Source organism: Lutra lutra, chromosome 13, assembly GCF_902655055.1.
Source record: "Lutra lutra chromosome 13, mLutLut1.2, whole genome shotgun sequence".
NCBI classification, from domain to species: domain Eukaryota; kingdom Metazoa; phylum Chordata; class Mammalia; order Carnivora; family Mustelidae; genus Lutra; species Lutra lutra.
The window spans coordinates 45,487,484-45,512,763 of NC_062290.1; the positions used below are offsets into that span (position 1 = coordinate 45,487,484).

A 25,280-nucleotide genomic window follows, 5' to 3' on the forward strand; every position below is an offset into this window, starting at 1 on the left:
GCAAAATACATAGTGAAAACGGCTTGTGAACACTGAACGATAAAAATCTAGTTGAGGTGAAAGGACAGTATACGTTAGAGTCAGAGCTCCCCTGAAACGACCCTAAAGGTGGTTGCTTGATTTGTTTTTTTTTTTAACTTTCCAGAAATCATTGTCCTTTCCTACAACTACAGAAGTATTTTAAAAGATGGTGCTGTCTTGGGGCGGGGGGAAGCAAGGAAGCAAAAGCATATCAAAGAACAGGACTAAGAACTTCTAATAGTATGGTTTCACTTTTTCCTTTCCTTTCCTTTCCTTTCCTTTCCTTTTCTTTAAGATTTCTTTATGTATTTTGACAGAGAGACACACAGCAAGAGAGGGGACAATAGCAGGGGGAGTGGAAGAGGGGGAAGCAGGCTTCCCTCCTAGCAGGGAGCCTGATGTAGGGCTCCATCCCAGGACCCTGGCTGGGATCATGACCTGAGCTGAAAGCAGACATTTAATCGACTGAACCATCCAGGTGTCTTCCTTTCCTTTTTTGTTTTTAACCACTGAATTATTTCAGATTACTTTTCTGCGCTATGGCCTCCTGATTGCTGTAATTCCAATAGGCTTCAAAAATGAAAAGAGCTTCCTTGACAGAGGTGCTGGATACCGACAGTTAAAGCACTGAGGTTGTAAGGCCTGGTCACTTCTGACCTACAAAATTCACAGGTCAGACCATCAGCTTCCCCAGGCCACTGACTCTACCAGGACCTGGGCTTCTATCCTGGGCAAAAGCAAGTGTATAAGAAGAATCCTTTTGAAATCGTGAAGCCAATTTTGTCATTTCTGTCATCATCTTCAGTCCCACTTCAAAATAGAAGTCCTTTTTGCCATGCCCTTTTGTGCTGCTTATACTCTAGCTTCCTTTTCCCATTCTTGACCTCCCACTAGTGGGAAGTGCCAATGGGACGTTAGGGAGCAGCTCCAGATCTCCCAGAATCTCCTTCCGCTCACTTCCCTCATTCTTGGTATGGATAAGTGACATTCTTTCAACCAGTGACACCTCTAAGTGCCTTTGATAAAGACATTCTGGAGCCCCCACGGCTGTCACTCTTCCTCTACAAAGCTTTCACTCTGCCTCCTGAGATTTTCCATGATAAACAGATTTCTCCTCTACATCCTTAACCTATTCATTGGATACTTTCCTGTTGACTGCCCCCTGAGGACTCATAACTAAATTCTAGTTCATTCATAAGCGTGTATTCCTTGCCCCTTTCCATATTGGAGGCTGCTCATTCTGAAAAATGCAATGTATCTGGAAGTCACAAATTAAGGTCTCCATTTACCTCCATTCTTCTCCCCCTTTCTATGGTAAAAATCTTTGATTCCTTGGGACTCTAGTCATTGGTGACCCATTTTCTACCCCAGTCTTTTTCTCTTTCTTTCTTTCCTTTTCTTTCTTTTTTTCTTGATCTGTGGTGAGGACACTTTGCTACGATGTGAGAAATGAAAGAAAAGAGGTCTTGTGTCTCAGATTTTCATACAGACTGTCTTCCTGTCAACCCCTCTACCCATTATTTTTTTCTCTCTTTGCTAATCCCTACTCTTCTTTGTGATTTGTTCTCAGGATCATTTACTCTACTTTGATTCAAGACCAAGAGCCTTGTGTCAGTCCTCCCACTGCTAGCCCAGCTGTGTTTGCCCTGTAGGCCTAGTAAAGAGTGTTGGATAAAGAACACCTGAGTAACTCCAAAAAAGACTCTTGATGAGGCCATTCTGATAATGCTGAGACAGAGTCAGTCCACAGCCAGATAAGATACTGGAGTGGAGCACAGAGAGAGTATGCTAATGGTCCCTGTGGAGAGTAGGACATACTGGCTCGTTGAGATATATGAATAATGCAGATCTTGTGTTTGTTGATGTCATTCTTACTTCGAACTCTTTTCTGGAAGAATAATACAGTGCCTGCAGGCATGAGTCACCAGGCCTTCAAATGCAATATTTTCAAAAATTGATGAGTGAGGGGCTGGAACCACATAAGTGCCAGTGTAGGACATGTAGATTATACACTGGAAAGTGGAGATCAGGCTCAGATTTTCACGCCGTGGGGGGGTATCCTAGGTAATCCAGAGTTCGGTTATTCTGACTGGGGGAAAAAAAGAGCTAAGAATTTAGCAGTTTCTCCTCCATACTCAAGTATGAAAGCATCAAAGCTGAGACTGGGAGATTCTAAGTACATCAATAAACTTTGCTGGGCCTTATTTTCCCCATCTATCAAATGATTAATTAGGATAGATGATCTCTAAATTTCCCCTCTACTCCGAACTCACGATTCCATGAAATACTTAAAACCACATTTTTTATTATGAAAAATTTTTAAAAGCCATATTAGAGAACACAAAGAACCCCCAGTAGCACTCTCTCCATTTCAACATGTGTCCCATTTTGTTTTACCTAAACTACTTATTCATTGTCCTACCTCCATTGCATAATTTTGAAGCAAATCCTAGATAGTGTATGAAATACATTTCAATGGACTCTTTTGGAGCAAAGATAGTTTATAAGTAACAGATCAGAAGTCAGACTTTCCACTTTTCCTGGATACCTTCTCTTACTGCAATTGTAACCACAATCATTAAATTTAGCGTGCTAGGATGCTAAGAATCACACGCTAAACCCTGTTATACTCAAGGAAGAGCTATCATTAATGAACACTTGCTATCTTCTGGGTTTTACTCTGATGCATTAATTATTTTTTCTAAGTAACAAGTTACCTCCTCTCCCCCCAATTTTGCAGCTGGAAACAAGAAAACAGTTCTTTTTAAAAAAAATATATATAGTTTTTAAGATTTTTATTTATTTGACAGAGAGAGATCACAAGTAGGCAGAGAGGCAGGTAGAGAGAGAGAGAGAGAGAGGAGGAAGCAGGCTCCCCACCAAGCAAAGAGCCCGATGTGGGACTTGATCCCAGGACCCTGAGATCATGACCTGAGCCTAAGGCAGAGGCCCAACCCACTGAGCCACCCAAGCGCCCAGGAAAACATTTCTTATCTGATAGTTGCCTTGAGTAAAGAATGCAAGAGCATCTTATTTGGGTGACTGGGGCTCAGGATCTGTCAGGTGGCAGAAATAGAGGTGTTGGCTGTAGCTAGTCATCTTCAGGCTCGACTTGGCAAGGATACAATTCTGAAGTCATTCACAGGGCTGCCTGATGACATGGTAGCTGATTCCCCCAGAGTAAGCAATCCAGCAGGACGAGAGAGAAAGTATCCAAGGGCGAAGCTTTTTTAATAGCCTGGTCTTGTTAAAGTTACCTCATCATTTCTGATGGAGTCTGTGTGTTAGAAGCTAGTCAGTAAGCTCACCCCACACCTAGTGGAAGATTACACTAGGGCATACATCAGGAAGCAGGGGTCACTGTAAGCTGCAGTGAATGTTTATCTAACACATGGGCTAAATATTCATTACTGGACTAATCTGTTGGATATTATAGCTTATTATAAATTAATAAATGATCTCATTTCTTATGAATATAATTTTACCCACAAGGAAAATTAACTAACTTGCCTGAGGATGGAGTGGAAGAAAGTGAGGGAACTATGATTTATTTCAGTCATTCATCAGATATTTTTTTTCAAAGTCTATCATATATTGGTTATTCTGAATCTGAAAGAGAATGTGACATATGAATACACATGTGACAATGTGAACCTTGCTCTCAAGGGCTTACAATTTAGCATGGAATTTAGACATTAAGAAATTACAAAAATAGGGGTGCCCAGCTGGCTCAGCCCAAAGAGCATGTGACTCTTGATCTCGGGGTTGTGGGTTTGAGTCCCACATTGGGTGTAGAGATACTTAAAAATAAAATAAAATAAATTATAAAAATAATAAATTACCATAATCAGATTAAACTGTTAGATTTATAATGCTTCTGTTAAACATGGAGTTGAATAAAACAGATCAAAAGAAATAAAGATATATGAAGGTCTTTGAATATTCCCCGTGAAAACCAATTTTTAGTTTTTTGAGGGAACAAACAGGAAGTGGAAAATAATTTGGGATGTTTCAGCACTGAAGATGGAAACCCCAAATACCCTTATATTTTAAGGAAAATTTCAGGATTTTCATTCAGCTCTTTTGCATTGCTGATCCACAGAAATCTGCAGTGACCATGCCCAATCACAGTGTATTCCCTTCTTCAATGGACTGGATGTTTCTTCTACGCATTCTTGCACCTAGAAAGGCTCAACTGAAACTGTTATACTATAAGGATTGTAACAATTATGTAGTTATTGGGCTCTTCAGCTCCTCTCCCATGTTTTAGACTCAAATATTTACATGTTAAGAATTAAAATGAACTTATTTCAGTGCTAAGCACGTAAGATTGCAGTTGAGGTTACTGAATCAAGGACTTTCAAGCCTAAGAGCGGCTACCAAGATAAGAAAATTAGGCCCCAAATACACAAGGTCATTCCATGAAATTTTAGGTAGACAATGGCAAAGAAAAATCCATGGGAAACCATTAGGGCAATTAAAATAGTGAAAAAAAATTAAAGAAATTCCTAAATCCCACCTTGCAAATTGAGAAAAATCTGTCAATCAAATGGAAGAGATACATTGGCTTCTTCCATTTCTCATTCCTGTGGTTGCAAAAAAACCAAGAAGAAAAAACTCCCAAAGTTAACAAAATCTATCCATTAAGACATCTTGTCTATATTAAATCTTTCTTAACTATTAATTAATATGCCTCGAGAAAGGAAGGACAAGAAGTCCTCGAGCTCAATTTCTGAGCATTAGTGCCTTGAAAAACTTCTGCCCCGATTGTCAGATTGGTTTTGCACTGTGCTTAAACTCACTCCAAACTATTACTAAATAAAACTTACATCCATTGCTGTGCATTTCTACAGAATCAATTCCGTCTGCTAAGGTAGTTAGGAAAATAGTTTCTGCCATTGGCTACAAAGTTCAAACTATCTGTACATGCAATAAACTTCAGAAGTAAACCGACAACAGAGTGCTCATGACTGAGGTGTAATCTTAAACTCTCCGGCAAAAGTGCAGATAGAATCAAGAGAGTAATTCCCAGGAAAATGATCATTATATATTCGAATATTCACCAGAGATACTCAACTATTACCCGTTCTAATTTTGACTTGCCATGGAATCTACGAAATCATTCGCCATTTATTTTTATGTTTTTTCCAGGAGATAAAAAACGTCCTGTTTCAAACTAGTTGTTACTTTTTCTCTCTTACAACTTCCAAACGTTTGTCAAAAATATTTTGCAAAATTTGCATGAAGGCGAAAGGACTTTGTATGCATACGTGTAGATAAGGAGCCTACACTTAGGAGGAAGGAGAGGATTTAAGCGATGTCTACATTCGGAGTCCGCATCCCGACCTCCCGGCCGAGGCAGCGACACCGAGCGCAGCCAAGGAAGGACTGAAAGGACTTCGGGAAGCCCCAGTCCGCGGGTCTCTCTGCAGCCTCAGAGGCGCCCCCGTCATGCCTGGAAATTCCAACTCCCACCATGGGAACAAAACTTCTCTTCCACAGACCTGCATCCGGCTCGGCATTCACCTCAAAGACTTTGAGGGACTCAGCGTCACTGTCCCCGTCTTTCATAAAGCAGAGAGGAGCAGCCGCCACCTGCCTGAGGCCAAGGCAATAAACCTACACCACACATAGAGTCTGCGCCCTGCAAGAAGGGGTGCAAAGCAGCGCTCAGGGCTTTTTCCTCCCAGCTTGGTTTCAGCCGGGGGCCGGAGGAGCGGACACGGAAGAGGGGCTCCAACTGGGTAGGGCCCGGACCTCGCGCCCCACGGTGGTCGCCACGGGAGGTGGGGGGAGGGGAGGAGTGCCGCGCGGGCACGGCCCTCCCTGGGGGCGGGGCTCTAGCTGTGCCCCGCCCCCGCGACCTCCCTCTCCCTCCCCTTCCCCCACGTCCTTTTCCACCCGCCCCCGCAGTAGGAAAGGGAGAGGGAGGGGGAAAAGGAAAGTGCTGTTCTGTGGAAAGGGGCGGAAGGAGGGGGAGAAAAAAAAAGGGAACAGAAACATGGCCGTCAGCTGTCGGAGCGGTGGTGCAGCGGGCAGCTCCTAGGCGACCCGCCACCCGCACCGCCGGACTCGAGAGAGCAGAGGCGCCCGCGCGGGCTCACGCTCCCGGCCGTTATCGCTGCATGCGGCGCCCCTCGAGACCGAGCCCGTGAGGCGGCGCAGGCGCAGATCGGGCCGTGGCGGCGGCGGCGGCCGCGGGAGCAAGTCCCCCGCCCGGCTGTGCCGAGGGCGCGCAGGCCGCGAAGCCGGCGCTTTCATGCCCCAGGAAGGGGCTGTGTCCGGGTGGCACTGAAGGTGGAGCAGGCAGCAGGTGAGTCTGCGGTGGAGGGCCTTTCGCGGAGGAACCCTGCGCCGCGCCTCCGCCGGGCCCGCGCTCCTGGGCTGCGAGAGCGCGGGGCAGGTAGCTACTCGCAGGGCTGAGTTCCGATGGCTCGCCTGCTGGGGGTCGCCAAGGAGGCGGAAAGGGGCCGCGGCTGGCGTTCCCGGCCTAGTTTCTCAGCGGTTTCCGGGGGCGGGGAGTCCCCAGAGCCTGCGGGGAGTGATGATCGGGGAGAGGCCGCGCCGGGACAGGCCTCCCAGCGCCGCCCGCCCTCGCTGCTGAGAACCCACTTGCCAGGATGCGCGAGAGGGTCTGGGCCCTGGAGACCTCCTGGGCGACTGCCGTGTGGGAGGGGGCTGGGCGGGGAGGGGGCGGGGATTGGGTTAGAGTGGGTGGAGAGCGAGGGCTGGGGTCTGGCGAGTAGGGTCCAGAGACCGCGAAGGGGGGAGATCTGGAGGGCCCGGGCAGGTGTCGCAGGTGACTTGAGGGCATGTCCTCCTCTGCCTTACCGTGGCTGATCCTCAGGGCTTCCTTGTGGGGGATGACTTTTCGGAAGGCTGGTTTCATTAAACTCGGAGTGACTAAACACAAATAAAACCAACTAATGAGCCTCTATGCTGACTTGTGTAGAGGGCTGTAACTTTTCTGCACTGAGGATGCTATCCTGTCTTTTTTTCTTTCGCTGCTTCATGGACCTTTTTCCCTTCCGTCGCATCAGAACAAATAAGGAATGACTCAATTTTTTACAGAGTGCCCTCGTGCCATCCCTTTATGTGTTTGCTTCACACGGGAAAATTTAGGCCAGTTACTTGTGCAAATGTGAGGGTTAAGTGTCATCTCTAGTAACGAACGAACCCTCCGCTGTCTGTGTGTTTTTGCCTGAGATTGTCAAGCATTGTTATCTGGGAATTTGATTTACGGAGACTGCTTAATCGCGTGCAGACTCGTGTTAAGTCTTTTCCCCTAGACCCCAATTTGCTGTAGGAGTGGATCTTCCCTTCCGGTCTTCCGGTTTAGAAGCTGAAGGGTATGGGAAGACAGGGAAGAATATTAGCGCTAAGGTGCCACGTTTTTCATGAATACTTGATTTGAGGTGAGCGTGTATATTAAGCTATCCGAAATGAAGAGCACAGTTTATGATGTTCTTTGTACACCTAAGAGCAAGATCGGTATCAAAAGTTAAACTTCTCTATGAACGTTAAAGAATGCTTCTCCGTTCTTGTTCAGTTTTAACCACTAAAAAAAAAAAAAAACAAAAACAAAAAACCAACAACACCTTATATTTTATTTTCTGCCTTGTTCTTTGTGTTACTGCTAAAAAGTTGGTAAACTGTCTTGCTGTGAAACTGGAATCTCAGAAATGAATTTAGGTATATATTCGTGAGGGAGATTTGCCTCGTAGAGTAGGCTTGATTTGACTAATTTTCCTTCTAATGGCAAGCTCAGTCCACACTTTGCACTGCATTGGTATCTCCTGTGGCCATTTTGCAAAATAGTTGATCTTTTGTATTACCAATTTTAGTGAATCGGTCATGTTGCTAGTTGACTTTGTCCATACATACTGCCTCATTTAGTGCACTACAGTTTTAGACTTGTTAATTTGGATAATAGAGAAGCAATGACGTTAGAAATGTTGAAGTTGTATATTGGAGTAATTTACTCTTGTATAATTTGTAAATGAGCGCATCCTGTTGTTAAGAGTAATCATAGTATTTTGTAGTATAAACTTGAGTTTTCAGCTAAAGAAATTGGCAGTAGGGCTGGTGTGTGGAGGCTGTTCTTAAAACGTAAATGTTTTAAATTATAAGGAACTGAAGTGGTGTGTAGGCTGTGACAATTCATGGTGCCAGACTTGGAAGGTTATTTGGTTGAGGTGCTCTCTATAATAAAGAAACATGTTAAGTATCTTCAGTAAAAGCTAATTTGTAGCTATGCACAGGGAATTTTGCATGATAAAGATACATAAAGGAGGCTTTGCTCTTTATATATCTTCCATTTAGGATCGAAACATGCCATATTTTCTTTGGAGTTTCCTACCAAGGCAGTTACTGATTTTGCATTGGTTTTGCTGCTCAGTTTGAACATTAGTCTTATGCTTGCAACTTAAGTACAGGTTGTAAAGAAAAAGAAAGCTGCTGAGTCAGAGGCAGGTTGTCTCATTTGGTCTTTCTGATTTGCAGAAGGGAATTTCTGTTAGCATTTCAATTTCTAATATAATATGCATGCTGAAACTTAGAGATTAATGGCAAATAAGCTTCCCTAATACAAGAATTAAAATTTTATCTTATGTCAGTTACTGCCTAGAGTTTTATCTGCTCTTTCAAACTGTCAGTTTGACAGACTTGTAGTAAATGGGATGCCTTGTTGGGATTGGAGATTGCTTTGTAAGGCTTAAAAGTTGGGGAAAGTTGTACCTGATAGAGCTGGTGTAAAGTTATAGGGTTAGCATCAGATTGTAGGAAATTCCAAAATCAGATACATTTACTATTTGAAATTTAAAACAGTATTTTTGGAGAGGAAATTGGGTAGTTTATAAACTTTAAATTTTTTCTACTTATGTCAGTACATAATAGATATAAGTTAGTGTAGTAGAGCTTAGTGTGCTACTTGAAAACTTTTTACTTGGGCGGGAGGTGGCACCTGGGTGGCTCAGATGTTTAGGCGTCTGCCTTCGGCTCAAGTCATAATCTCCAGGTCCTGGGATGGAGTTCGGCATTGGGCTCCCTGCTCACTGAGAATCCTGCTTCTCCCTCTCCTCAGCCTCTCCCCCTGCTCTCTCTGTCTCTGTCTCTCAAATGAATAAATAAAAACTTAAACAAAACAAAACTTTTTATTGGAAGAGAATACATGATTAAAGGAAATTCAAAAGGAAAAAAGTTTCTCACCTATCTTACAGTTTTCTGTATTTTTATTCTACTTGTATTATATACTAATTAGTATAATGTACTAATCCTGTCCATGCTTGTATATAATTCTGTAGTTAATAATCATACAACTGTCTTTTTTATTTTATTTTTATTTTTTTTTAAAAGATTTTATTTATTTATTTGACAGAGAGAGATCACAAGTAGACGGAGAGGCAGGCAGAGAGAGAGAGAGAGAGAGGGAAGCAGGCTCCCTGCTGAGCAGAGAGCCTGACGCGGGACTCGATCCCAGGACCCTGAGATCATGACCTGAACCGAAGGCAGCGGCTTAACCCACTGAGCCACCCAGGCGCCCTCTTTTTTTATTTTTAAAGACTACTTATTTGAGATAGAGCATGAGCAGGGAGGCGGGGCAGGGGAAGAGGGTGAGGGAGAAGCAGACTCCCTGCTCAGCAGGAAACCAGAGATTCAAGACTCGGGTCTGGATTGATTATTTAGTTATTTATTTATTTTTGTGTGTGTATGTATTTACTAATCTGACAGAGATAGCACAAGTAGAGAGAGGGAGAAGCAGGCTGTCCGCTGAGCGGGCAGCCCAATGTGGGGCTTGATCCCAGGACCCTGGGATCATGACCTGAGCTGAAGGCAGTCACCTAACCGACTGAGCCACCCAGGCACCCCTATAACTGTGTTTTTTAAAAAGAGGATTTATTTTAGAGGGAGAGAACATGTGCATGTGGAGAGCAGAGGGAGAGAATCTCAGGCAGACTCCCTCCAGAGCCCATTGTCTGGGTGCTTTATTTCAGGACTTGGAGATCATGCCCTAAGCTGAAATCCAGAGCCTGCCCCTTAACTGACTGAGTCATTTAGGCACCCGTGTAATTTTGTTTTTAAACACAACATGTTTTCTTGGTGCTGATTATTACTGTTATTTTATGGCTTTGTAACAGTCCAAAGTTTTACTGTTTCATAGTGGATTTAACTATTTCTTTGTCTTTTAACATTTTAGTAGTTCCACTTTATTACTCTTGAAATGATGTGATAATGAAATCATTTTGCTAATATGATGGTCCAAACCAAATTACTTTTTAAACTTGAAAAATTAAACATTCTTTGAACTGTTTCATTTGCAGTGGATTATTAGGTCTCCTATAATAAATATTTAATTGAGAACAGAATTGAATAAAAACTGAAGATATACCTGTATGACTTGAATTCATTGAGTAGGTATCATAATATAAATTCATAACTGTCCCTGTTACCAACTTGCTACATGTTTCTATGTTTATTAATTTTACTTTTAAAATACAGTCGGTGATACTTAGCATAGTACTAAGTGAAATATGTTAGAGAAAGACAGTTATCTTATGATCTTGCCGATATGTGCAATTTGAGAAACAAGGCAGAGAATCATGGGGGAAGGAGATGAAAAAATGAAATGGGATGAAACCAGAGAGGGAGACAAACCATAAGAGACTCAATCTTAGGAATCAAACTGAGGGTTGCTGGAAGGGAGGGATTGAGAGGGATGGGGTGGCTGGGTGATGGACATTGGGAGGGTATGTGCTATGGTGAGTGCTGTGAATTGTGTAAGACTTATGAATCACAGACTTGTGCCCCTGGAACAAATAATACATTATATGATAATAAAAATATAGTAAGTAATATTGTTATAGGAGTATTTATTCTTATAAATATTCTTATAGGAATTCTTAATTCTTAAAGTAATAGTGTGGGGCATAAATGTTTCTCAGTGTAACTTACTTCAGCCAGACCTAATATTTACAAATCTAGATTTATATGCTCTTTAGACTTTTGAAGAGTAATTTTATAGGATTTTAAAAGTATTTTAAATATTTTAAAGGATTCCTTGAATCTGGTTTTTTTATTGTGTATATGCAGTTTATATGTCTTAATTTAGGGAAGTTTAGATCCTAAAAGCATAAATGTTATAAGTCTCTTTAATTATGAAAAAAAGAATGTATTAAATAGGTACTGTGCTATTGGCTGGGATAAAAAGTTGAATAACATACAGTCTGAATATTAAAGTCTAGTAGGATAAACAGTTTTATAAATATGCATCACAACTACAACTTGACAAATCTAGAATAGAGGAAACTTCTCTACAGGAGCTGAGGGAAGTCCCTAACTATTTTTGGTGTGGATTAGAGGTGGTGAATTTACATAGAAGGAGGCATTTGATTTAAAACTCAAAAGAATGATATGAAAAGGTACAAAGTAATGAAAACGGTGAACTTAATTAAAATGCGAGTAATGTGTAGGTGCACAAGTAGTGTTGGAGGGAAGTATGAACTAAGCTGGAGGGGAAAGCAGGGCTATGTCTTGAAGGGTCTTAAAAGTCAAGTAAGAAATTAAGACCATACACTGGGGGGAACAGGAAACCATACAGTTGTTTTAGCCTGTAAGTATCTTTGGCTCAGTTGTGAAGAATGGATATGGGAGAGCAGCTTGAGTGAGGCTGAAGGTTCATCAGAAGATCTTGAAGGCATTCAGGTGAGAATGGAGAACAGGGGTAGGGATGGGAAAAAATGAATAGACTTGAGAACTATTATGTGATACAAACATTTTTCTCTGGCTCAAAAGCTTTGCCTTTATCCTAATCTTCTTGTCCAGTAGGCACCTGTCACACCAGCCAACTTTCACATTCTTTCTCTTAGAGTCCTTGCATATACTGTTCCATTTACATGTTAGTTTTTCTGAGCTGACTTTCCTGATCATACTATCTAGTTAGGGAGATCAGTTCCTATCAGGCCACCTAGTTATTTTATTCTGTAGAATTTATTTGCTTTCCTTCCTTCTTTCAGATTTGTTTCCCTTACCAGTTTGGAGGTTATATGCGATCTGGCTCCTTTTTATTTTTTTATTTTTTATTTTTTTATTTTTTTAAATTTTTTATTTTTTTCAGCATAACAGTATTCATTATTTTTGCACCACACCCAGTGCTCCATGCAATCTGTGCCCTCTACAATACCCACCACCTGGTGCCCCCAACCTCCCACCCCCCACCCCTTCAAAATTCTCAGATCGTTTTTCAGAGTCCATAGTCTCTCATGGTTCACCTCCCCTTCCAATTTCCCTCAACTCCCTTCTCCTCTCCATCTCCCCTTGTCCTCCATGCTATTTGTTATGCTCCACAAATAAGTGAAATCATATGATAATTGACTCTCTCTGCTTGACTTATTTCACTCAGCATAATCTCTACCAGTACCCCCATGTTGCTACAAAACTTGGGTATTCATCCTTTCTTTCTTTCTTTCTTTTTTTTTTTTACAGCTTTATAAACATATATTTTTATCCCCAGGGGTACAGGTCTGCGAATCGCCAGGTTTACACACTTCACAACACTCACCATAGCACATACCCTCCCCAATATCCATAACCCCACCCCCTCTCCCAACCCCCTCCCCCCATCAACCCTCAGTTTGTTTTGTGAGATTAAGAGTCACTTATGGTTTGTCTCCCTCCCAATCCCATCTTGTTTCATTTACTCTTCTCCTACCCCCTCAACCCCCCATGTTGCATCTCCTCTCCCTCATATCAGGGAGATCATATGATAGTTGTCTTTCTCCGATTGACTTATTTCGCTAAGCATGATACCCTCTAGTTCCATCCATGTCGTCGCAAATGGCAAGATTTCATTTCTTTTGATGGCTGCATAGTATTCCATTGTGTATATATACCACATCTTCTTTATCCATTCGTCTGTTGATGGACATCTAGGTTCTTTCCATAGTTTGGCTATTGTAGACATTGCTGCTATAAACATTCGGGTGCACGTGCCCCTTCGGATCACTACGTTTGTATCTTTAGGGTAAATACCCAGCAGTGCAATTGCTGGGTCATAGGGTAGTTCTATTTTCAACATTTTGAGGAACCTCCATGCTGTTTTCCAGAGTGGTTGCACCAGCTTGCATTCCCACCAACAGTGTAGGAGGGTTCCCCTTTCTCCGCATCCTCGCCAGCATCTGTCATTTCCTGACTTGTTCATTTTAGCCATTCTGACTGGTGTGAGGTGATATCTCATGGTGGTTTTGATTTGTATTTCCCTGATGCCGAGTGATGTGGAGCACTTTTTCATGTGTCTGTTGGCCATCTGGATGTCTTCTTTGCAGAAATGTCTGTTCATGTCCTCTGCCCATTTCTTGATTGGATTATTTGTTCTTTGGGTGTTGAGTTTGCTAAGTTCTTTATAGATTTTGGACACTAGCCCTTTATCTGATATGTCATTTGCAAATATCTTCTCCCATTCTGTCAGTTGTCTTTTGGTTTTGTTAACTGTTTCCTTTGCTGTGCAAAAGCTTTTGATCTTGATAAAATCCCAAAAGTTCATTTTTGCCCTTGCTTCCCTTGCCTTTGGTGATGTTCCTAGGAAGATGTTGCTGCGGCTGAGGTCGAAGAGGTTGCTGCCTGTGTTCTCCTCAAGGATTTTGATGGATTCCTTTCTACATTGAGATCCTTCATCCATTTTGAGTCTATTTTCGTGTGTGGTGTAAGGAAATGATCCAATTTCATTTTTCTGCATGTGGCTGTCCAATTTTCCCAACACCATTTATTGAAGAGGCTGTCTTTGTTCCATTGGACATTCTTTCCTGCTTTGTCGAAGATGAGTTGACCATAGAGTTGAGGGTCCATTTCTGGGCTCTCTATTCTGTTCCATTGATCTATGTGTCTGTTTTTGTGCCAGTACCATGCTGTCTTGATGATGACAGCTTTGTAATAGAGCTTGAAGTCCGGAATTGTGATGCCACCAACTTTGGCTTTCTTTTTCAACATTCCTTTGGCTATTCGAGGTCTTTTCTGGTTCCATATAAATTTTAGGATTATTTGTTCCATTTCTTTGAAAAAAATGGATGTTACTTTGATAGGAATTGCATTAAATGTGTAGATTGCTTTAGGTAGCATAGACATTTTCACAATATTTATTCTTCCAATTCAGGAGCATGGAACATTTTTCCATTTCTTTGTGTCTTCCTCAGTTTCTTTCATGAGTACTTTATAGTTTTCTGAGTATAGATTCTTAGTCTCTTTGGTTAGGTTTATTCCTAGGTATCTTATAGTTTTGGGTGCAATTGTAAATGGGATGGACTCCTTAATTTCTCTTTCTTCTGTCTTGTTGTTGGTGTAGAGAAATGCAACTGATTTCTGTGCATTGATTTTATATCCTGACACTTTACTGAATTCCTGTACAAGTTCTAGCAGTTTTGGAGTGGAGTGTTTTGGGTTTTCCACATAGAGTATCATATCATCTGCGAAGAGTGATAGTTTGACTTCTTCTTTGCCGATTTGGATGCCTTTAATTTCCTTTTGTTGTCTGATTGCTGAGGCTAGGACTTCTAGTATTATGTTGAATAACAGTGGTGATAATGGACATCCCTGCTGTCTTCCTGACCTTAGCGGAAAAGCTTTCAGTTTTTCTCCATTGAAAATGATATTTGCGGTGGGTTTTTCATCGATGGCTTTGATAATATTGAGGTATGTGCCCTCTATCCCTTCCTGATCAGGAAAGGATACTGTACTTTGTCAGATGCTTTTTCAGCATCTGTTGAGAGTATCATATGGTTCTTGTTCTTTCTTTTATTAATGTGTTGTATCACATTGATTGATTTGCAGATGTTGAACCAACCTTGCAGTCCTGGAATAAATTCCACTTGGTGGTGGTGGTGAATAATCCTTTTAATGTACTGTTGAATCCTATTGGCTAGTATTTTGGTGAGAATTTTCGCATCTGTGTTCATCAAGGATATTGGTCTGTAGTTCTCTTTTTTGATGGGATCCTTGTCTGGTTTTGGGATCAAGGTGATGCCGGCCTCATAAAATGAGTTTGGAAGTTTTCCTTCCATTTCTATTTTTTGGAACAGTTTCAGGAGAATAGGAATTAGTTCTTCTTTAAATGTTTGGTAGAATTCCCCCCGGGAGGCCATCTCGCCCTGGGCTTTTGTTTGTTTGGAGATTTTTGATGACTGTTTCAATCTCCTTACTGGTTATGGGTCTGTTCAGGCTTTCTGTTTCTTCCTGGTTCAGTTGTGGTAGTTTATATGTCTCTAGGAATGCATCCATTTCTTCCAGATTGTCAAATTTGTTGGCATAGAGTTGCTCATAGTATGTTCTTATAATTGTCTGTATTTCTTTGGTGTTCGTTGTGATCTCTCCTCTTTCATTCATGATTTTATTTATTTGGGTCCTTTCTCTTTTCTTTTTGATAAGTCTGGCCAGGGGTTTATCAATCTTATTAATTCTTTCAAGGAACCAGCTCCTAGTTTCGTTGATTTATTCTGTTGATTTTTGGTTTCTATTTCATTGATTTCTGCTCTGATCTTTATGATTTCTCTTCTCCTGCTGGGTTTAGGGTTTCTTTCTTGTTCTTTCTCCAGCTCCTTTAGGTGTAGGGTTAGGTTGTGTACCTGAGACCTTTCTTGTTTCTTGAGAAAGGCTTGTACCGCTATATATTTTCCTCTCAGGACTGCCTTTGTTGTGTCCCACAGATTTTAGACCATTGTGTTTTCATTAGCATTTGTTTCCATGAATTTTTTCAATTCTTCTTTAATTTTCTGGTTGACCCATTCATTCTTTAGAAGGATGCTGTTTAGTCTCCATGTATTTGGGTTCTTTCCAAATTTCCTCTTGTGATTGAGTTCTAGCTTCAGAGCGTTGTGGTCTGAAAATACGCAGGGAATGATTCCAATCTTTTGATACCGGTTGAGACCTGATTTAGGACCGAGGATGTGATCTATTCTGGAGAATGTTCCATGTGCACATGTTCCATGTGCTTTGGGATAAAATGTTCTGAATATATCTGTGATGTCCATCTGGTTCAGTGTGTCATTCAAGGCCTTTATTTCCTTGTTGATCTTTTGCTTGGATGATCTGTCCATTTCAGTGAGGGGTGTGTTAAAGTCCCCTTCTATTATCGTATTATTGCTGATGTGTTTCTTTGATTTTGTTATTAATTGGTTTATATAGTTGGCTGCTCCCACGTTAGGGGCATAGATATTTAAAATTGTTAGATCTTCTTGTTTCACAGATCCTTTGAGTATGATATAGTGTCCTTCCTCATCTCTTATAGTCTTTGGCTTAAAATCTAATTGATCTGATACAAGGATTGCCACTCTGCTTTCTTCTGATGTCCATTAGCATGGTAAATTCTTTTCCACCCCCTTACTTTAAATCTGGTGGTGTCTTCGGGTTTAAAATGAGTTTCTTGTAGGCAACATATAGATGGGTTTTGTTTTTTTATCCATTCTGATACCCGGTGTCTTTTGATTGGGGCATTTAGCCCATTAACATTCAGGGTAAGTATTGAGAGATATGAATTTAGTGCCATTGTATTGCCTGTAAGGTGACTGTTATTGTATATTGTCTCTGTTTCTTTCTGATCTACTACTTTTAGGGTCTCTCTTTGCTTAGAGGACCCCTTTCAATATTTCCTGTAGAGCTGGTTTGGTATTTGCAAATTCTTTCAGCTTTTGTTTGTCCTGGAAGCTTTTAATCTCTCCGTCTATTTTCAATGATAGCCTAGCTGGATATAGTATTCTTGGCTGCATGTTTTTCTCATTTAGTACTCTGAATATATCATGCCAGCTCTTTCTGGCCTGCCAGGTCTCTGTGGATAAGTCTGCTGCCAATCTAATATTTTTACCATTGTACGTTACAGACTTCTTTTCCCGGGCTGCTTTCAGGATCTTTTCTTTGTCACTAAGACTTGTCAATTTTACTATTAGGTGACGGGGTGTGGACCTATTCTTATTGATTTTGCGGGGGGTCCTCTGAACCTCCTGGATTTTGATGCTTGTTCCCTTTGCCATATTGGGGAAATTCTCTCCAATAATTCTCTCCAATATACCTTCTGCTCCCCTTTCTGTTTCCTCTTCTTCTGGAATCCCAATTATTCTAATGTTGTTTCGTCTTATGGTGTCACTTATCTCTCGAATTCTCCCCTCGTGGTCCAGTAGCTGTTTGTCCCTCTTTTGCTCAGCTTCTTTATTCTCTGTCATTTGGTCTTCTATATCGCTAATTCTTCTGCCTCATTTATCCTAGCAGTGAGAGCCTCCATTTTTGATTGCACCTCATTAATAGCTTTTTTGATTTCAACTTGGTTAGTTTTTAGTTCTTTTATTTCTCCAGAAAGGGCTTTTATATCTCCCGAGAGGGTTGCTTTAATATCTTCCATGCCTTTTTCAAGCCCGGCTAGAACCTTGAGAATCGTCATTCTGAACTCTATATCTGACATATTACCAATGTCTGTATTGATTAGGTCCCTAGCCTTTGGTACTGCCTCTTGTTCTTTTTTTTGTTGTGAATTTTTCCGCCTTGTCATTTTGTCCAGATAAGAGTTTATGAAGGAGCAAGTAAAATACTAAAAGTGTGGCAACAACCCCAAGAAAATATGCTTTAGCCAAATCAGAAGAGATCCCGAATTGTGAGGGGGGAGAAAGGGGATAAAAAGGGGTTCAGAAAGAAAGAAAAAAAAAAAAGAATAAGAAGAAACTATTAAAAAAAAAGAAAGCCGGTAAAGAAAAAATATAAAAAGAGGAAAAAATATATATATATATTAGATAAACTATTTAAAAAACGTTAAAAAAAGAAAACGGTAAAAGTTAAAAAAAATTTAGCAGAAGAAGAGAAAAAGAAAAAAAATTGAAAAAGAAAAAAAAATTAAATTAACTGCAAGGCTAAAAAATCATGGGGAGAAAGCCATGAGTTCCGTGCTTTGCTTCTTCTCCTCTGGAATTCCGCCGCTCTCCTTGGTAGGTGAACTTGGTCCTGGCTGGGTTTCCCGTTGATCTTCTGGGGGAGGGGCCCGTTGTAGTGATTCTCAAGCGTCTTTGCCCCAGGCGGAGTTGCACCGCCCTTACCCGGGGCCGCGCTGAGTTATCCGCTCGGGTTTGCTTTCGGGAGCTTTTGTTCCCTGAGCGCTTTCCGTAGAGTTCCGGAGGATGGGAATAAAGATGGCGGCCTCCCGGTCTCTGGCCCGGAGGAGCCAAGAGCCCGGGGCCCCACTCCTCAGTGCGCCCTCAGAGAACAGCGCCCAATGACTCCCGTCACCCTGGCCTCCGGCCACGCTCCGAGCTGACCAAGCCTTCGACCGGTTCAAGGCAACCCCGAGCTGAGAGTCACTCCTCGGCTCTGTCTCTGTAGCCGGCTTCCCCGTTCTAATACTGGTAAGCTCTGCGACACTCAGACACCCCCGATCCTTCTGCGACCCTGCGGGACCTGAGGCCGCGCTGACCCCGCCTGGGCTTCACCCCAGTTAAGCCTCTGGAGCGATGTCCCTCAGCGGAACACACTTTTAAAAGTCCTGATTTTCCTCCGTTTGTCCGCCGCTCGCCGGGAGCCGGCCCCTTCCCCCGCGGTCTATCTTCCCGTCGCTTTGGATTCACTTCTCCGCCAGTCCTACCTTGCAGAAAGTGGTTGATTTTCTGTTTCTGGAATTGCTGTTCTTCTTCTCTTCAATCTCCCGTTGGATTTGTAGGTGTTTGCAATCTTTAGATAAGCTATTTAGCTGATCTCCCGCTACCCGAAGTAGTCTCAGCCTGCTACTTCTCCGCCATCTTGACCTCCTGACCTCCTTTTTATTTTTTTAAGTGTGGGTCTGTTTCTGGTCTCTCTCTTTCTGTTGTTGGTATTCTTATACCAGTACTATATGGTTGTAATTACTATTTGTATATAGCAAAGCTTAAAATTAGGTATTATATGGCCTTCAACATTGTCTTTTTTCAACATTGCTTTATTTTAGAACTTCAGCATTTTCGTATAAACTGCAGACAGTGCTTGTCAGTTACAAAAACCCTGATGAGTACAGTTGACATCTTTGAGTCTTTTGATACTTTAACATGGCATATCGCTCTATTTACTCAGGTCTCTAGGTTTTTTTTTTTTTTTTTTTTTTTAAGATTTTACTTATTTGACAGAGAGATCACAGGTAGGTAGAGAGGCAGGCAGAGCGAGGAGGAAGCAGGCTCCCTGACGAGCAGAGAGCCTGATGCGGGGCTTGATCCCAGGACCGTGAGATCATGACCCAAGCCAGAGGCAGAGGCTTTAACCCACTGAGCCACCCAGGCGCCCCTCTAGTTTTTTTTGGTAGCACTTTTGTAATACTTCTTTTGTAGGTCTCATATATATTTTGTTCAATTTATCCTTAAGTAGTTCATGTTTTTTGATGCTTTTGGTTGTCAATGATACTGTATTTTAAATTTCTTTTCCCCAGTTTTTTGTCGATAGTGTAAAAAATAGTTGATTCCCTTGCATATCCTGTTTTGTATTCTGTTATCTTACTAAATTCACTTTCTATGTCTAATAGTTTTTATGTAGATTCCTTAGGATTTTCTGTTTATTTATTTATTTAAAGATTTTATTTATTTATTTGACAGAGTGAGACAGAGCTAGAGAGGGAACACAAGCAGGAGGAGTCGGGGAGGGAGAAGCAGGCTTCCCGCTGAGCAGAGAGAGGAAACTGGGATCATGATCTGAGCTGAAGGCAGAGGCTTAAGGACTGAGCCACCCAGGTGCCCCTCCTTAGGATTTTCTTTTTTTTTTTTTTTAAAGATTTTATTTATTTATCCGACAGAGAGAAATCACAAGTAAGCAGAGAGGCAGGCAGAGAGAGCGAGAGGGGGAAGCAGGCTCCCCGCTGAGCAGAAAGCCCGATGTGGGGCTCGAACCCAGGACCCTGAGATCATGACCCGAGCCGAAGGCAGCGGCTTAACCCACTGAGCCACCCAGGCGCCCTAAAGTCTTTATTTTATTTTATTATTATTATTTTTAAAGATTTTATTTATTTATTTGACAGAGAGAGATCACAAGTTGACGGAGAGGCAGGCAGAGAGAGAGAGAGAGGGAAGCAGGCTCCCTGCTGAGCAGAGAGCCCGATGCGGGACTCCATCCCAGGACCCCGAGATCATGACCTGAGCCGAAGGCAGCGGCTTAACCCACTGAGCCACCCAGGCGCCCCTAAATAAAGTCTTTAAAAAATTATTTTTATTAACATACTTGCTCATTTTTTTAAAAAAGATTTTATTTATTTATTTGACAGACAGAAATCACAAGTAGGCAGAGAGGCAGGCAGAGAGAGAGGAGGAAGCAGGCTCCCTGCAGAGCAGAGAGCCCGATGCAGGACTCGATCTGAGGACCCCAAGATCATGACCCGAGCCGAAGGCAGAGGCTCAACTCACTGAGCCACCCAGGTGCCCCATATCTGCTCAATTTTTTTTTTATTTTAAAGATTTTTATTTTTTTATTTGACAGACAAAGATCACAAGTAGGTAGAGAGGCAGGCAGAGAGAGAGGGGGAAGCAGGCTCCCTGCAGAGCAGAGAGCCCGATGCAGGACTCGATCTGAGGACCCCAAGATCATGACCCAAGCCGAAGGCAGAGGCTCAACTCACTGAGCCACCCAGGTGCCCCATATCTGCTCAATTTTTTTTTTTATTTTAAAGATTTTTATTTGTTTATTTGACAGACAAAGATCACAAGTAGGTAGAGAGGCAGGCAGAGAGAGAGGGGGAAGCAGACTCCCCCCCCCCCCCCCCAGCAGAGATCCCGATGTGGGGCTTGATCCCAGGACCCTGAGATCATGACCCGAGCTGAAGGCAGAGGCTTTAACCCACTGAGCCACCCAGGTGCCCCATATCTGCTCATTTTAAAAGTTAGTTTGGTCAGCATCTTTTTCTCCCAGCACTCTTCAGTGAGGCGGTTTTATACATTTGTAATACAGTTATATTCTCTTGACCTACTCCACATTGCTTCAGGGGATCCCCTGGCCTCCTGAATGGTTTTTAAGATTTTCGCATACATTAAAGCTCACACTCTGTGCTTTAAAGTTCTATGAATTTTGACAAATGTCATGTATCCACCATCACAGTGTCCTATTGAATAGTTTTACCTCTGTAAAATCCTGTGCTTCAACTCTAAAGTCATTTCTGCCTCACCTTAAAGGTTTGCAAACTGCTGATCTCTTTTTACTATTTCTGTAGCTTTGCCTTTACTAGAATGTTACGTAAATGGAATCATACAGCAATTAGTCTTTTCATATTAGCAACTTTCATTTTGCAGTGTGCATTTAAGGTTCCTTTAGGGTTTTTTTTTCCTTTTTTTTCAAGATTTTATTTATTTAGTTGGGGGAGAGAGAGCATGAGAGGGTGAGAGGGTCAGAGGGAGAAGCAGACTCCCTGCTGAACTGGGAGCCTGATGTGGTACTCAGTTCTGGGACTTCGGGATCATGAACTGAGCCAGAGGCAGTCGCTTAACCTAACTGAGCTGCTCAGGTGCCCTGCCTTCATGTTTTTTTATGGCTTGATGGCTCATTGCTTTTTATCACTGAATCATTCATTGTAGGAATGTGTTGCTGTTTGTTATCCACTCACCTGAATGACATCTTCCTTGCCTCCAGTTTTTGGTAATTATGAATACAGCTGCTATAAATATTGCATGTAGGTTTTGCATAGACAGAAGTTTTCAGATGAATTTGGATAAGTACCTGGGAATATGATTGCTGGATCATATAGTAAAAATATATGCAACTTTGTAAGAAACTGTCACACTGTTTTCTCGTGTCTGTTCCATCTCGTATACCCATCGGCAATGAATTTCCTGTTCTAGATCCTCATCAGCATTTGGTATTGTCAGGTTTTCTTTTTTTAAATTTTAGCCATTCTTACAGGTATGTATTGGTGTCTCTTCAATTTGGATTTCTCTAATGACACTGAGTGTTTTTTCATACACACATTTTTTTTTTTTTAAGATTTTATTTATTTACTTGACAGACGGAAACCACAAGTAGGCAGAGAGGCAGGCAGGGGGGGTGGGGAAGCAGGCTCCCTGCCTAGCAGAGAGCCCGATGTGGGGCTCGATCCCAGGACCCTGGGATCATGACCTGAGCTGAAAGCAGAGGCTTTAACCCACTGAGCCACCCAGGTGCCCCACATTTTTTTTTTTTTTAAGATTTTATTTATTTACTTGACAGAGAGAGAGATCACAAGCAGGCAGGGAGGCAGGCAGAGAGAGGAGGAAGCAGACTCTCCTCAGAGCAGGAGACTGGGATCATGACCTGAGCCGAAGGCAGAGGCTTTAACCCACTGAGCCACCCAGGCGCCCCTCATACACACATTTGTTATGTGTAGTTTATCATCTTTGTTGAGGTATGTGTTCAGATCTTTCCTCTATTTCTTTTTTGCTCATTGGGTTGTTTTCTTACCGTTGAGTTTTCTGTATATTAAGTATACCTGTACTTTATCACATATGTGTTTTGCAAGTATTTTCTCACACTCTGTAGTTTGTCTTTTCATTCTTTTCACGGTGTCTTTCACGGAACAGGAGTTTTTAATAGAGTCTGCCTTATTTTTTATTCCAGGGATTATGGTTCATCGCCAAACTCAAGATCACGTAGATTTTCTCCTACATTTTCTTCTGGTTCTTTATAGTGTTGCATTTTATATTTAGGTATATGATCCATTTTAAATTACTTTTTGTAGAAGGTGTAAGATCTCAATCTAATTTTTTTTTTTTGCTTATGGAGATACAATTTTCTACTACTTTTGGTTGAAAGACTACTTCCTCCATTGAGTTGCCTTTGCTCTTTGTGAAGGTCAGTCATCCTTTAACTTTTAACACATTTGTGTTTTTGTATTTAAAACATATTTCCTAGATGTTGACTCTTTGTTTTTTTTTTTTTTTTAAATCTAGTCTAATAAGTTCTGTCTTTTAATAAGTCTTTAGACCACCTGAAATTAAAAAAAAAAAAAAATCAGGGCGCCTGGGTGGCTCAGTCATTAAGCATCTGCCTTTGGCTCAGGTCATGGTCCCAGGGTTCTGGGATCGAGTCCCGCATTGGGTCCCCTGCTCAGCGGGAAGCCTGCTTCCCTCTCCTGCTTGTGTTCCCTCTCTTCGCTGTCTCTCTCTCTCTCTCTTTCTCTATCAAGTAAATAAATGAAATCTTAAAAAAAAAATCAGTTTTATTGAGATCTAACTTAAACATCATGAAATTCATCCATTAAAAGGGTACAATTCAGTGGTTCTTAGTATATTTACAGGGTTTTCTAGCCATCAGTGTAATCTCATTTAGAACATTTTCACCCCAGAAAGAAACCTTGTGTCCATTAGGAGTCACTGTCATACCCTGCTTCCCCACTGCAGCCCTAGGCAACCACTCCTCCATTTGGTGTCCCTATAGATTTGCCTGTTCTGGACATTTCATATAAATGGAATCATACAGTAAGTGATCTTCTGCAACTAGCTTTCATTTAGGTTAAGGTTTTTGAGGTTCATTCATGTTGTATAAGTAATTCATTCCTTTTTTTTTTTAATTGTGGCAAAATTCATATAAAATTCACCATTTTAACAGGGGCAAAATAGATGAAGGGGAATGAGAGGTACAGGTTACCAGTCCTGGAATGTATAAGTCACGGGGTGAAAGGTACAAAGCATAGGAATATAGTCAGTGGTATTATGATAGCATTGTATGGTGACAGGTAATCGTTACACTTGTGGTGAGCATAAGCTAATGTATAGACTTGTGGAATCACCATGTTGTACACCCGAAAATAATGTAACATTGTGTGTCAACTATACTTCAATTTAAAAAAGACAATGAAAAAAATTCACCATTTTAATAATTTAAAAATGCACAATTCTGTGGCATTTAGTACATTCACAGTGTTACACAGCTGTCAACCACTATCTAGTTCTAGAATGTTTTCATCACCCCAAAAGGAAACTCCTTTTCCTTTAAGCAGCCACTCTCTATGTCCTTGCCACTCTCTATGTCCTTGCCACTCTCCAGCCCCTGGCAACCACTTATCTGCTTTTCTATGGATTTGCCTAGTGTGGATATTTCCTATAGATGAAATTATGTGGTATGTGACTTTTTTTTTTTAATTGAGGCAAAATTGGTAAAAACATATTAGTTTCAGGTGTAGAACGTAGTAATTTGATTTTTGTATACATTACAAAGAGTAGTCTAGGGGCACCTGGGTGGCTCAGTTGGTTGGGTGGCTTCCTTCAGCTTGGGTCATGATCTCAGGGTCTTGGGATTGACCCCCATGTCAGACTCCCTGCTCAGTGGGGAGCCTGCTTCTCCCTCTCCCTCGATGCTCCCCTCTGCTTGTGCTCTCTAGCTCAGGCTTTCTCTCTCAAATAAATGAATAAAATCTTAAAAACAAAACAAAGCAAAACAAAGCATAGTCTAGTTATCATCTGTTACCATGTGCAGTTGACCCTCTTCACCCATTTCACCGATTATGAATCCCCTTCCCGTCCGGTAACTACTGATCTTTTCTCTGTATCTGAGTTTTGTTTTGTTTTGTTTTTTAGGTTACACATATAAGTAAAATCATATATAGCATCTGTCTTTCTCTGACTTACTTAGCATAATACCCTCAAGGTCCATCCATGTTGTCACAAATGCAAGATTTCCTTCTTTTTATGGCTGAGTAATATTTCAGTGCATGTGTGTATGTGCACACACACAAGTCTTTAGCCATTCATCCAACAGTGGACACAAGTTGTTGTCGTATCTTGACTATTGTGAATAATGCTGCAGTGCACATAGCGGGGAATTAGTGTTTTTGTTTCTTTGGATAAATATCCAGAAGTGGAATAGCTGGATCATACGATATTTGTGTTTTTTATTTTGAGGAATCTCCTTGCTGTATTCCGTAATGACTACACCATTTGATAATCAAATTGACAGTGGATGAGTGTTCTTTTTTCCACATCCTCTCTCAACACTTGTTTATTTCTGGTAATTGCTGTTCTAACAGGTATAAGGTAATATCTCATTGTGGTTTTGATATATGTTTCCCTGATTATTACTGATACAATATCATTAATAGCATAATACTTTCTTAAGTTCATCTGTGTTAGAGCATATATTAGTAATACTTCATTCCTTTTATGGCTGAATAATTTAATGGATGGAAAGACCACATTTTGTTTATTGATTCTGACTTGATATTTGGGTTGTTTCTGTGTTTTGGCTATTTTAAGTAGCACTGCTATGAATATTTGTATACAAGTTTTTATAGGGACTTTTTTTTTCATTTGTTATGATAGTGGCTTAAA

General features: G+C 41.3%; 1 protein-coding gene and 1 long non-coding RNA gene across 4 annotated transcripts in view; one reads left to right on the forward strand and one right to left on the reverse strand.

The window, feature by feature from the left end:
* Positions 1 to 3,600: 3,600 nt before the first annotated feature.
* On the reverse strand, positions 3,601 to 5,901 carry LOC125084113 (uncharacterized). 2 transcript variants are annotated; one of them, XR_007122479.1, is made up of 2 exons: positions 5,526 to 5,901; positions 3,601 to 3,630 (listed from the first exon to the last, which is right to left on the reverse strand). It is a non-coding gene; the product is annotated as an uncharacterized LOC125084113 (long non-coding RNA). The 2 variants fall into 2 exon arrangements; XR_007122478.1 differs by having other exon boundaries at positions 5,497 to 5,901.
* Positions 5,902 to 5,994: 93 nt separating this feature from the next.
* Positions 5,995 to 25,280, forward strand: part of DENND4C (DENN domain containing 4C) — a 147,102-nt gene continuing 127,816 nt past the window's right edge. Inside the window, exon 1 of one of the 2 annotated variants that reach the window (XM_047701308.1) lies at positions 5,995 to 6,334. The gene's annotated coding sequence lies outside the window, so the exon portion shown is untranslated. The remainder of the gene's footprint in view (positions 6,335 to 25,280) is intronic. The other variant, XM_047701307.1, reaches the window with a different exon arrangement.